Here is a 13831-nt window from a genome sequence, read left to right on the forward strand (position 1 = left end):
TTGTTTCTTCTCCCTCGGAGCACAGACCACCACATCCACACCCGCCGAGCACCACAGTGGCACACACTCCGACGAGCACCATCACCACCTGTGGATAATTCCTCCTCCCTTTCTCACCTCCCGGCGACCACCATCAGGTAAGGGGATCCATCAAACGGTTTGATTCAAACCCGAGCAGGTTTTGGGATTCGGAGAAAATTGATTTTTCATTTCCGACGACGGAGGCGCAGATTTTGGGTCTGAGCCTGGATTGCAGAGAGAGATCTGGGCAGCTGCGACGACGCAGCCTCGGCTGCTTTTCCGACGATGGAGCCACGAGCTGTAAAAGCTTCAGCGTTCTTCTCCGATGTGCACATATCCAAAATATCACGATATTATCGGTAATATCACGATATTATCGATAATATTGCGATATTTTGACGAAAACTAATTGGATACCTATTAAAATATCAGTAACGCGAAAAACCGATAATATCAACGATATTTCACCGATATTATCGGCATTTAAGACGTTGCCTTTTACCATGTGGTGTTGTGCAAAATGATGCAGCAAGGTTACACTATGTAGTGCCTTTTGTTCATAGTTTTCCCTTGGTGGTGACGTTGCCATACAGTGCAAGAAATTGCTTGCGTAATCGTTACGGGGTTGCGTAGTGCGATTGCGTAACATTTTAGTTTTCTTTGCTACTGTAGCGTGCTTTTGAAGGATCATCTTATAACTGCCCTTTTTGTTGTGCTGCTCAAGCTTTGTGGCTAATTTATTTTTATCGTTGTGACTTTGTCATCGTCACCCTTCAATGCTTAAGGTTTATCTCGCACGTCTTTTGCTTTAGTGAAGCAATTTTTTTTTCTTATCTCCCCATTCTTATGCTTATGTTGCCTTGTTTGTTTTGTTGCAGCCATGGTATTTTTCAAGTGCTTTAAGAGCAATACCATCACCGTTCTTGCGAATGAAGGTGGTTCACAAGATAGGGGAATGACGTTGCAGCTTTATGCGTCGTTGACTGGCCCTAAGGTACTTGTTCTTCTTGCAAAAGACAACTCGATGCATATCAAGTTGTGGTCTTCTGAAGTATCTTGGGAGGTGAGAAATTTTGGTCAACCAAATACGAAGAAGAAAACGTGTACATCGAGGATTCTTATCTTGAATCCTTCGCACCATGTTTGTGACAATCCACCAGCTTTATTTAAGCTTCTTAGAGATATCATCCGTAGCAGAGCTATGACTTGGAATGACACCTTGTCGACTACTGGAGAAGCCATCTTTGCTGAGTTTTACTGGGAGTGGCTTAAAGATGTCTTGAGCCGATCTAAGGATGTGCTTACCAACGTGGGCATTTATCACGTCGTGTACACATCTTTGTTTAGTTATGATCGTCATCCTTCCGTCCTTCATGCGTTCTTTGAGCATTGGTGTTCAGCGACCAAAACACTTCACACGTCATAAGGGGAGGTGTCAATTTCACTTTGGGATCTTTACAAGATAGGAGGCTTACCAATCCAGGGTAAGTTTTACGATGAGGTTGTTCTTAGCGTGGAGGAATTTTGTCATAACAATAGCCGAGGATTTCTTGTGAGTTACCACTATTTGTTTTGGGCATATCACAAGCTTTCCTAGGAGGCTTTGGGTAAGTCAGGCGTGAAGATTTCTTCATGGATACGATTTTGGTATTAGGATGCCATGAAGTACATAAAGCCTTCAAAGAAAAGTGGCCGTAACAAGACCACTAAGCTAAATGGAGACTCAGACCCATCAGGTGCCATTGGTTCAGCTAGGCACTGTGCCCCTGCCAAGTTGAAAGCGTTTGAGGATCTTAGCGTAGCATCAGAGCACGTGGAATAATTTTACCTTGTCGTTTTCTTAGCTTGTTGGCTTTGTAAGTTTGTTTTCCCCAAAGACGTGACATCAACTTAATCAGCCCTAGAGTCTTCAAAGTGGCTAGCAAAATGGCTACATGTGAATCTTTCAGCTATTCCGATTTTAGCCAATATTTATGATGGCTTGATTGTTGTTTCGAACTCGGCGAGCACCGAAAATCATGCTGCAATACTTCCCTACCACTATGTGTACGGTTGATTGGGTGAGTATTTTGGTACTCATTTTTCTTCATTGACTTTAGACAAGTTGGGGCCTTTTTCATCAACTTCAGCCAAGCTGGGGCCTTTGATGACAAATTACTATGCGTGCTTTCTGCAAAGAGCCTTGATGATTTGCAGGTACATGTATTGTTTATAAGCTGTGAAGGTGTGTGAATGGACCATCTAGCAAAGGTTGGCTCGGCATGGCGAGGCATCATAGATGATTCGTACCTTTGTTTCTCAGACTTGTCCTATCTTACAAGTCTTCGCTCGATGTATTGTTCAGTTGTATAACCCTTACCTTTTCAGCAGGAAATGTGGTTTTGTTCAACATGTGCCAGGCAAACTAAAGGAAAATACATAGCAGGAATCTTTGCAAGTCGTGTATATGCATTGTGAGTTTTGTACCCATTCATGCAAAAATGCTTCTATCACCTTGCTGACCAAGAACGAGTTCAAGAGCAATCCGGTGACTCGTGCCTATGTATGTTGGTGGTCAAAGGTACATCATGAAGACCTAAGGATGGCAATTGGTACTAATTCTTCTCATTCACGCCATGACGTGTCGAAATGAGGTTGTTCTGCTATTCCTACGTAGTTGTCACCTTTTGATTATGCGCGTGTAGCTCATTTGCAAGATGGACCTGCGATTTTAGCTTCTCAACGCCCATGTTTGTCTTTTCATCGTTCGGATGCTTCTGAAGAGGCGGGTGACAAAGTTGACTCACACGAAGATGAACTTGTTTTGCTGCAACGTCAACAAGTTTTAAACAAGCGATCACTTGAAGGTGCTCAAGATGACAGCGATGTCAATTTTCATCATAAGAAGAAGAAAGTGTTTAGGCCTCCTTAATTTGATGTTCGTGTGTCACTTAAGAAGATGTATATATTTCCTTCTTTCTTATGATTTCTTCTGGTTTTATTGGTTTAGCTTTTGTTTCTAACATCTTTCTTTGTCTTCTTTAAGCTGGGCCCTTTTGGTCTTTTGATTTGGCAAACATGGGCGTTCATTCCTTTATGGAGATGCTATTTGGAGGTAATCTACCTACAGACAAGGATATTGGAGATTCTTTCAAATTTGCCAAGTGACCTAAGGTTGCTGAATGTAGATGTAGGCATACCAGAGCTTGTCATGCGTCCAATACCTTTGCCAACTAGTTCTGAGATTTCTTTTATAGGGTCGAAGCTTAGTTGCACTAAGCAACTCATCCATCGCATCAACCTTCGCGCGACTATAGATATCTAGAGCCATATTGATAAGAGGATTTCAAAGTGCCCATTAGAAGACCTTGCATTGCTTAAGGAAAACTTGTCGAAGCTTGTTTCTATGATTAACAATCTTAACGTTGATTCCTCCCTCTTGAGAGTTAAGATTGCCGAGCTTATGGCTACCTCAATTGAATATTCTTTTTTTCATGTTGTTTTCTTGAAGAAGTTGAATCCAGAGGTTAGAGCTTATCAACTTGCAGCAATAGACTTATCAATTGCCCATGTTCGGTCTTTGTAGCAAGTCGTTTCAGAAGGTTATCAAGCCACAAGGACTTCTTTGGCTTTTGTCCAGGTGCTTCTAGAAGCGTTGGCACGAGAATGAGAATAGTTGGAAGTCAAAGCATCACTACTTCAGGGTGTTCTCTTGGAGCAAGAAGCTATACTTTCTCAGTAGCAAGAGGAGATTTCATGCTTAGAGCAAGAAAAAGGCATGGCTATGAAGTTACCCATCTTGTCTCCCACCGATATGGAGACTTTGAAGACTTTGGAAGGCTTGCTTGAAGATCGTTGTCATAGTTTTAAGGACATAGCTTTCAAGTAGTGTCTTCTGTGCTTTGTACTTTAAGGCTTTTTATTTTTATTTTTTTTTTATTTTTTGTAGTAAGGCTTTGGAACCGACTTTTTCCTTTAAAGAAATAAAGTATTCACATTTTGAATTTGCTCCTTATTATTCAAAGTGTTTGCATTTTTTTTGTTGGTGATATGACTGTACTTGAAGTTTTGAAGTTTCAAGTTGCCTACGTACCCTCTGTTGAGGAGGGATCAAGTCATGACGTAGTTCAAAGGAAATGATGGATTGTTTTTTTATGGTTTTGATGTTGATTTTGATGATGATTTTGATTTTTTTTGTCATACACAGTTTTATGCTCTTGTGGGCCAGGAACGTTAGGTGTCGCCTTTTAAGCTCGTGCGAACAAAGAGCATTGGGTGTCGCCTTTTAAGCTTGTGTGAACAAGGAGCATTGTTGCAGTGTGTAGTTTAGGCTCGTGCAAGCGAGGAACTTTGTGCTATGTGCAGTTTAGGCTCATGCAAGCGAGGAGTATTGTTTATTTGGTTTAGGTGGTTTAGGTGTAGTAATGCTTCAAGAATCTACCATTGTAGGCGCCGTTGGTGTAGACCTTTTGTATTACGTAAGGTCCATCCCACTTTGATGTGAGCTTGCCTTTTGTTTTGTGAGTTATGATGATAAGCCTTCGTAATGCCAAGATAAGATCTCCAGTTTGGAAAGACCTTGGGCAGACCTTCTTGTTGAATCCCTTAGATAGTTGTGTTTGGTTGCATTCCAAGTGTTGTTGAGCTTCAAGCCTCATTTCATCGAGTGCTTCAAGCTCTTGAAGTTGTAGCTTTGCATTTTACTCTTTAGTCAAGCCTTATTGTATAGCCATCTTTAGTGAAGGGATTTGACTTTCGAGTGACAGAATAGCTTCTATGCCATATACGAGAGAATAAGGCGTAGATTAGGTAGGAGATCTATGTGTCGTCCTATATGCCCAAAGTTCTTCACTTATTTTTTCGTGCTAGTCTCTCTTTGTTCGACCGATTACCTTGTTCAGGAGGTTGCACAACGTTTTGTCGAATGATTATGTGAGACCTTTGGCCGGAGCATGATACATGGAAGACTTATGCTGCTTGAACTTGTATTTCTCACAAAGCTCATCCATGAATCAGTTGGAGAACTATTCTTCGTTGTCAGTGATGATGTAATGAGGCACACCATATCGGTGGATGATATGCTCTTTGATGAAACAGACGATAGTTTCCTTCTTGACTTCTTTTAGGGGTACGACTTTAGCCCACTTGGAAAAGTAATCCATTGCAGCTAAGATGTAAGCTTCTTCTGCAGATGACTTTGGTGTGATTGGTCCTATGACTTCCAATCCCCATGCATCAAACAACTATGAGGCAACTATAGGGTGTAATGGTTCAGGCGGTTGATGTATGAAGTTGGCGTGGAATTGGCAGGCTTGGCACCTTCAGGCAATCTTTCACCATGCTTAGCCAGTGGTAACCCATTCTTTTGAGTTGGAAATATAGCTTTGGTCCGGACTGATGCGCCCCACATACGCTTGAGTGTGCTTCTTCCATGGCTTGATTAGCTTCTTCCTCACCGAGGCATCTTAGAAGTACTCATTCAAAAGAGCATCAGTAGAGTGTTCCTTTGTAGCAAAAGAAGCGAGGTGCTCATCGAAGTATTTCAGAACTGCACTTAGGATCGTCCGGAAGCTTTCCATGCTCCAAGTAGTCAATCAACGGCTGTTTCCACTCTTCAGTGTCGACTGGAAGTACTAAGATAACGTTTGTATCATCCCCTAGCATTTTAGTGACGAGCGGGATCACCCATTTTTAGCAAACTGGCACATCCGCAGTTTCTTCTTCTTCTAGGGCCATACTTGAGGCTAGGTTAGCGAGAGCGTCAACCATTTGATTTTCTTTTCTTAGTCTAGGCGTCAAAATTTTGTAGCAGTTAAGTTGATAGTCGAAAGTATAGGATGAGATTATCTTTCCTTACTTCATATTCAGTCAAGAGTTGATTAATTATGAGCTTGGAGTCGCCATACAATTCTAGTGTTGTGATTTCCACATCGATCGCCATTTGGAGTCCAATGATCAGCGCTTGGTACTTAATGACATTGTTGGATCATAGCTCTCTTAGTCAGAAGGAATAGGGTAGTACTTGTCTTTGTGGTGACATGAATACTATTCATGCCCCCGCTGCATAGATCCGTCGAAGAACATTGTCCATGTTGGGAAGATGTCGATGTAGGACACCTCATCGTCAGGCAAGTCGTCTGAGATTTTCCAATCTTCTAGGATTGGATGATCGGCAAAGAAGTCTGATAGTGCTTCACCCTTGATGGCTTTAGCTGATACATAAATGATCTCGTATTGATTAAAAAGCAATGCCCATTTAGCTAGTCGCCCTGTCATAACGGGTTTAGACATAACGTACTTGACTTGGTCGGCTTTAGCAACCAAGTGGATGGTGTAAGCATGCATGTAATGTCTTAGCTTTTGGACGGCAAAGACTAGGGTAAGGCACATCTTCTCGATCGGTGAGTAGTTAAGTTCCGCACCAGTGAGAGTTATACTTAGGTAGTAGAGTGTTATTTCCTTTTGGTCTTCATTTTCTTATGCCAAGAGTGCTTCAATGGAACCCTTTTATGCGGCAATCTATAGGATGAGCGGCTTTCCAGGCACGATAGCTCCTAAGACAAATGGGTTTTCCAGGTACCTTTTTATGCTCTCAAAAGCATTGCGACATGCATCATCTAAAATCCATGTCTTACTTCTCTAGTACCTAAAATCAAGGAAACAAAACTAAATCAAATATCAAAAGTAAAACAAACAAAAAAAAAAAAAACACAAACAGAAACAAAGTCAGTAACTAAAAACAAAAGACACGAAAATATACAAAAAGAAATAACAAGGGATTAGCATTTGCTAATCCCCGGCAACGGCGCCAAAATTTTGATGCGAATTTTACTTAACACACAAATTAAACCCTCTTGTATCAATTGTAGTAAAGAATGTAAGTAGGGATCGTTCTGGACCGAGGATTAGGAGGGCTTGCTAATAACCTCTAAACTGACTTAAAAACATAAAATTAAGTTTAAAACACCAAACTAGACTCAAAAGATGCAATACAAACTAAAAAGACTCAAAACTAGTTTAAAAGACTCAAAACAGTTTAAAACAATGAATTGGACTATAAACTGACTCTAGGGATGGTTTTGGCCGAAATTAGGTTCTAACTTGACTCAAGACACTTAAAAACACAAATCAAAACAGATTTTGACTAATAAAACATTTTAAAGTAAATGGGGATTTGATTTTGATGAATTTGAAAACAAAACAAACAGATTGTAAACTAAAACAGATTTTGGACGAATTTGGGTAAACTATGAATGATGAGCTAGCTTGAGGGTTCTTCTCCACACATGACACACTTGCTCATAAACCAATTTTCAGTTGTTCTTTCGATAAATCATGAAACTCAACACCCCAGGTTAATTAAGTCTGCTTAAATTAACCTTCAAGTTCTCCTTAAGTTATTGAATTGGATGGGAAAGCGCATACAATAATTCAAGCATTCTTCAAAAGTCCTTTTTGTGAACATCACAATAAAGATACAATCAAAGATCATTAAACATTATGAAAACTATAAGTATTGACGGGGCATTCGTTACTATGATGAGCATGAAACTCCTGCCAAGAATTCATTTAACGCGATCGTTTATAAGCGACCTCCACTACTTGTGAATATAAGTTTGTAACTATTAGGTGAAACTCCCTTATACTCTAGCATCATATTCATGCATGCAAACTAAGTGTGCACTCTTAATAAACATACACGAATAAGTTATCAATTAAGCAGTTTAACAAATTGAATTCACAACTTATGAAATCACAACTAAAGGTAATCAATTCATATTGCAAGTATGTTCATGGCTTTGAATTCCCCCTAGCTAAGGGGGGTTTAGTTCCTCATACTCACAAAGCAAAGATAAACAAATTTAGACATTGAAAATAAAAGAATGAAAACACCTAAAAACGCTCCAACAATCCAACTTGAATGGCAAGCACGTCCAAGGGTCCTCATTCTTCTCTTTGTTGCGGCACAAGGTGTGGTTTGATGGATGTATATGGATATATGGAAGGGAATGCCTGAATGTGTTTAGGTTGGATGGAGGTCACGGCAAGGAAAGGGAAATGAAGGTGCATGGAATTGTGTTTTTGTTATGGGAATGTGTAAAATGGTTAAGAAGAAAAGACTCTGCCTTGCGGCAGAATATGTCTTCCTCCTTTCTTCCTAAACTGTCCCCCTGAATGTGTCTTTGGATGGATATATTTATAGGCTAGGGAGAGGATGTAGTGGGTTGTGGTAATGAGTGGATGTAGTGGTAGGTGAATGTGTTGGGTGGTTGAAATGAGTGGATGTGTTGGGTGAAATGAGTGGATGTAGTAGGTGAATGGATGTATTGGGTGAAATTAGTGGATGTAGTGGTACGTGAATATGTTGGGTGGTTGTAATGAGTGGATGTGTTGGGTGAAATGAGTGGATGTAGTGGTAGGTGAATGTGTTGGGTGAAATGAGTGTGCTAAAATGGTTATTTATAGGGAGAGGATGATGCACAAACTTCAAATTTCGTCCATTCCTTTTGCTCCAAGCATATGTTATCCATTCCATGCCCAAAAATGCTCCAAAATGCACTTCTTTGCCACATTAACCCTTTGGACCTACAAACACACGAAAATAGCTTAAATTACTAAAATAACTACGAATTAACAACATAAATGCCAAGAAACAAGCTAACTAAGTCGCATAAATATGCTTCTATCATGCCCCGAAGCCAAGTAGCAATCACCTTTGTTAAGTGCCCGCAATTCTCCTCCTCCTCCGCCTAAAGGAAGATAAGTGTGTCATCTGCGAAAAGTATGTGAGATATAGTCAGACCCGAGGGGCTCATTTGTACTCTTTTAATCCATTTCCTCTCACATTCCTTTTGAATAAGAAGCAAAAGAACATTACTGACTAAAAGGAAAAGATAAGGGGATAAAGGGTCTCTCTGCCGAAGCCCACGAAAGGGGGCAAATTTAGGTTCGGGTTGTCCATTCAAAAGGATAGTAAAATTTACCGAAGAAATGCAGCCCAAGATCAAGGTTCTCCACGTACTATCAAACCCCATTTTCTCCATCACTGCTAATAAAAAGTCCCACTCGACCCTATCGTAGGCTTTGTGCATATCCAATTTAACACCCAATTCAAACTTGCATTTTGCTTTCCTCGTTTTTAGAAAGTGGAACAGCTCATGTGCAATGCCAACATTGTCTTGAATTAGTCTTCCAACCACAAAAGCATTTTATGTTGGGGAGATTAAATCCGGAATAACCTGCTTGAGACGATGAGCTAATACTTTGGAAAACACCTTATACAAGTAGTTGCACAAGCTTATGGGCCTGAACTGAGAAACAAAATCCGGGTTTTGTACTTTTAGAATCAATACCAGATGAGTAGCATTAATACGCCTTGGATCCTCAGACCCGTGCATCATTTCCCCAATTATTTTGTTCACATATGCCGCTAGAATGTCCCAATGAGCATGATAGAATATTCCAGGAAAACCATTAGGGCCCGGAGCCTTCAAACGACCCATCTACATAGCTGCTGCCTTCATATCATCAGTTGAGACCGAACCCAAGAGAGCAGCATTCATTTCGTCGAAGACCTTTGGAGTAATGCAGCCAAGGATTTCCCCTCCCCCCACTCTCGTTGTCCCGATGAAGTGAACAGATTCAAAAAGTGTTCGTCAACTAGCCTCCTCACCTGGTTTGGATTCATAACCCAATCCTCATTGTTGTTCTTTAGGGAAACCACGTTATTCCTTCTTTTTCTATGCAAGGTAGATTGGTAAAAAAACCTTTGTATTGGAGTCCCCTTCCTTTAGCCATTGAACTCGAGATCTTTGCTGCTAATAACTCTCCTCCTGACTCTAAAGTTGGTCCACTTTTTTTTATCAAGCTTCTATCTCTTGAAAGTTCCTACTCCAATTTTTTTGAAGGTAACCCAGGTGGTCCATCATCTCTTTTATTTGTTTTCCATGTTTTTTGAACTTTTCATTGCTCCATATAATTAGTTTGGCACAGCAAGTATTGATTTTGGAGTTCCAGCGATCAAGTGGGTTCCCCTTTTTGTCATTGTTCCAAGCTCCTCTCATAATATCTTTGCATTCCCCGTCCTTTGTCCAAAATGCTTCAAAACGAAACACCTTTTTCCTCTTCTCTGGTTGAAGCCCACACTTCACCAAAATTGGGCAATGATCAGATCCCAGAGATGTACCATTTGTGACCATAGCAAGAGAGATTGCCAACTGGCATTCACCAAACACCTATCTAGCCGAGCCTCTACCAATTGCCCATTTCGAGTTCCCTTCCATGTGAAATTTTGACCATTGAACCCCAGATCCATAATTTCCGTTTTATTCATGAACTCCTCCAGGTATCTTGGTCGGTTGTATCACACTTCAGCACCACCCACTTTTTCATGAACCTATAAGAATTCATTGAAATCACCCCCACAAATCCAAGGGATACTATCCGGGCTAAATTTATGAACCATTCCTCTCCAAAACTCCTCATTCTCCGCTAAATACGACGTCCCATATACCCAGTAAACCTGAATATAGACTGCGAGTCCACAAGGCTACATTTTGAGTCAATGTAATGTTTGGATGAGTCTTTCACTTCTACCTGGATTGAGTCATCCCACCAGAGACTAAGACCTCCTGCTTTACCAACCAATGCAACATCGAACCCATAAGAGTACCCTATACGTCTTCTCACCCTAGCTATTCTATGATCTTTCATCTTAGTTTCTGATAGAAAGATCATAAAGGGTCTATGCTCCTTTATTTGCCCATGTAGGGCACGAACTACCGTGTCGGACCCTAGACCACAGCAGTTCCAAAAGAGGTGTATCATGGCAATCTTGCGACTATTGAAAGCCAACCGCCACTGCCTCAAGAAGAGGATCCCGTTTTCTTTACCATCAGAGCGTTCTTCTCACCCACATATATCTTGTCCATGTAATTCCACATGTCCTGATACTCGATTGGGACCTTTTGTAGCTCCTCCTCCGCAAATATCACCTTCTCTGTCATCGAGCATCGCTCTCTGAGGTCATTTTTCTCAACCTTTTAGCAGCCCTTTTCTTTCTTTCTGTTACCATTTCTTATTCCTCATCAGTTTTTTTTTTTTTTTCTGGGGAGAGTGTACCACCTAGTTAATTTTTACCTCCAATTCCCGTTTACTTCTGCCTCTCATCTCCTCTGTAAGAGTAGCGAATTCGCTACCGCATTCCAGCCTTTCCATACTAAGATTAATCATTTGGTTTTGCGAAACCGCAACTCCCCCCTCCAGTTGTGTAGATTTAACCTCCTGAATTTCCTCAATAAAAACCGATGGGTTTCTTCCATATTCATTTTAGACCTCCACATGATTGAAGCCCATGACTATTCGATGTTAACCCATCAGCCCACATTCATCTAGGATCCACTTAGTCGAGTTCAGGTTCAGTCCCTCCCTTCTTCTTTGCAACCTATGCCATTTCTTTTTGCTATTGCCCATTTCCTAATCTCTTTATGTTCGCCTAGGGTCTCCAACCTCAATAACACCTTTCTCACTAGATTCCTTTGTACCATTCTCCATTTGGTGATGAGGCGGGACCCTAGTTCCCGCTCTAGTAGCACCCGCATGTCTACGCTCCCCTGAAGTAATGGCCAAGGGTTTTGGGGGTTCAGTGAAGTCCCTTACTGGTGGTGCTTTTGTCCACTCCCCGTACTCTGCCATACCCCCCTTAACCGCCTCAAACATACACTCCGTGTTTATATGTCCAATTCTCCCACATTTATAACAAACGTTTTGTAGATTTTCATACCAAAATTCAATCCATGTCTCATTGTTGTTGTGTTTCGGTAGCCAACACCCTGTGGTTAAGGGTTTCAACATATCAACAGCTATTTTCACCCTCAAGAATCCCCTTGCCCTAGCAGGATCCTCAGTATCTTCCACTTCCCTGATCTTGGACGCTAGGCACCTTACATTTTATTCTAAGCTCATATTAGGCGGACACCCTTAATCTGTATCCAAAATGAGATATCATCCATCTTTACTTCCTCTAAGTCTAACTTTTGTGCCCATCTTTTGATTGCAAAGTTCTGGTTCATAACCGCCCAAGGCACCTGATCTAGGATCTTAGTAGTAGTACTTTCATCATGAATTGTGATGATGAAAGAGTTGCCTTTAACCCACTTTATGTCTATCTCTCTCCAAACTCTTTCCATGAGGATCTGAGTATGTTTTGGACGCCTCATTTGTTTAGGGTTTTATTTGCCAATACATTACCCACTAACTTGACTCTTTGTTCCATAGTAGATAAATCCATATTTCTCTTCAGATGAACCACAAGTTCCTCTATCTCCGCTCCAGCCATCTCTTTCCAGGGCTTGGTTAAATCATAATCAGCTTGGAATAAAGTATACGATAGATAAATAGATGAAGCTTTACCCAGATTCTGACTTTGAAATTTTTTTACTTTCCTTCTATTCTTGTAGCTAATTGAGATAAATGAAAGTACCACAGAGTCACCCAAAAACTAACAAAAGTTTGTATTCCCCCAGGGAAACATACCTCATCATTAATTCCCAAATTAATTATTCTTGGGTAGTTGGCCTTTGATGTAGGTATAGAAATTGGCTGAGGATATTTGTACTTCACTTTATTACCTGGAATTGGTTGATTGAATTTAAGGCAAGGGTCGTTGCTCTGCAAGTTCGATCTGCCAAGCTCCTTAAGTTTCTTGGTCCTTTTATGTCTGGTAGGTGGATACCCATAATCCCTCATGCCTGCCATCTTGTCAATAGCGTCGCTAACCCAGATCTGACCCGATAGGGAATGAACTGACTGGGGAAAAGGGTGAGGTACGAAAAGCGGAGCAAAGAAACCAGATAACGAAATGACGAGGGTTTGGAGATTATGACGGGCTGGGCATGGTTGGGGAAGTCTTAATTTCTGAAGGAAGGTTCAATTGAGAAGTTATTGTATAGATTTGGTGGTTGGGAGTGTTGGTATATGGTCCAACCCATGATGAATGTTCTAGATTATTCTAGTAAGCAAGTGAGGTGGCTGGAGCATGCTAGACAATTCTAGCATGTTATTAAGTTGATGGAAGAAGCTAGAGAGTACTAGCTTCCTTGGTTGCAAATGGAAAGATCTAGAAGCTACAATTTTGTGGCTAGTCTAGAATTTTCTATGCTAGAGCTTTGAAGAATACACTAGAAACTAGTAGAATGCCAAACCCTCACCTATAAATATGGGTGTGATGTTGTAGTGAAGTAACCAATTAAGAACCAAGTGTGAGTAGCAAAGGATGAAGTCCAAAGCTAGAGTTTCACTCCAAGAGTGAGAGTGAGAGTGTTCCACTACACATTGTGAGTGAAATTTAGAGTGATAGAAAGTGTGTGTCATACTTTCTTGTATCCATCAAGCCTTGTCTTTGGCTTGGTAAGACTAATCTTGTTGTACTCATCTTTTTCATATAGTGAAGATTGATCCTTGTTTCATGGACGTAGACATAAATTGCCGAACCACATAAATTCTTGGTGTCCATTTTCTACTTTACCTTGAGCATTCTCTATTTTGTAGTACCGACATTCCTAACAGAGAGAGCAATGAATCATATCTGTGGATTAGTATCAGTGGAAAACACCTGGCAGTTTCCAAACCCACACAAAGGAAGGACTCTCACGGAGAAGAGAAAGGGACTTTTTCCTTTATTAATATTGGGTATGATTGAACTTGTGGTAGGAGAAGCATGCAGGTGTATCGCTTGATTAATTGGCATCCAAGAATTTTCATTGTCAATGAGAGCCTACAGGAGAACTCGTACCCAGAGGATTCAGATGAGATGAGTTTGAAGTTCGTTTCA

This window comes from Malus sylvestris, chromosome 15 (genome assembly GCF_916048215.2).
Source record: "Malus sylvestris chromosome 15, drMalSylv7.2, whole genome shotgun sequence".
NCBI classification, from domain to species: domain Eukaryota; kingdom Viridiplantae; phylum Streptophyta; class Magnoliopsida; order Rosales; family Rosaceae; genus Malus; species Malus sylvestris.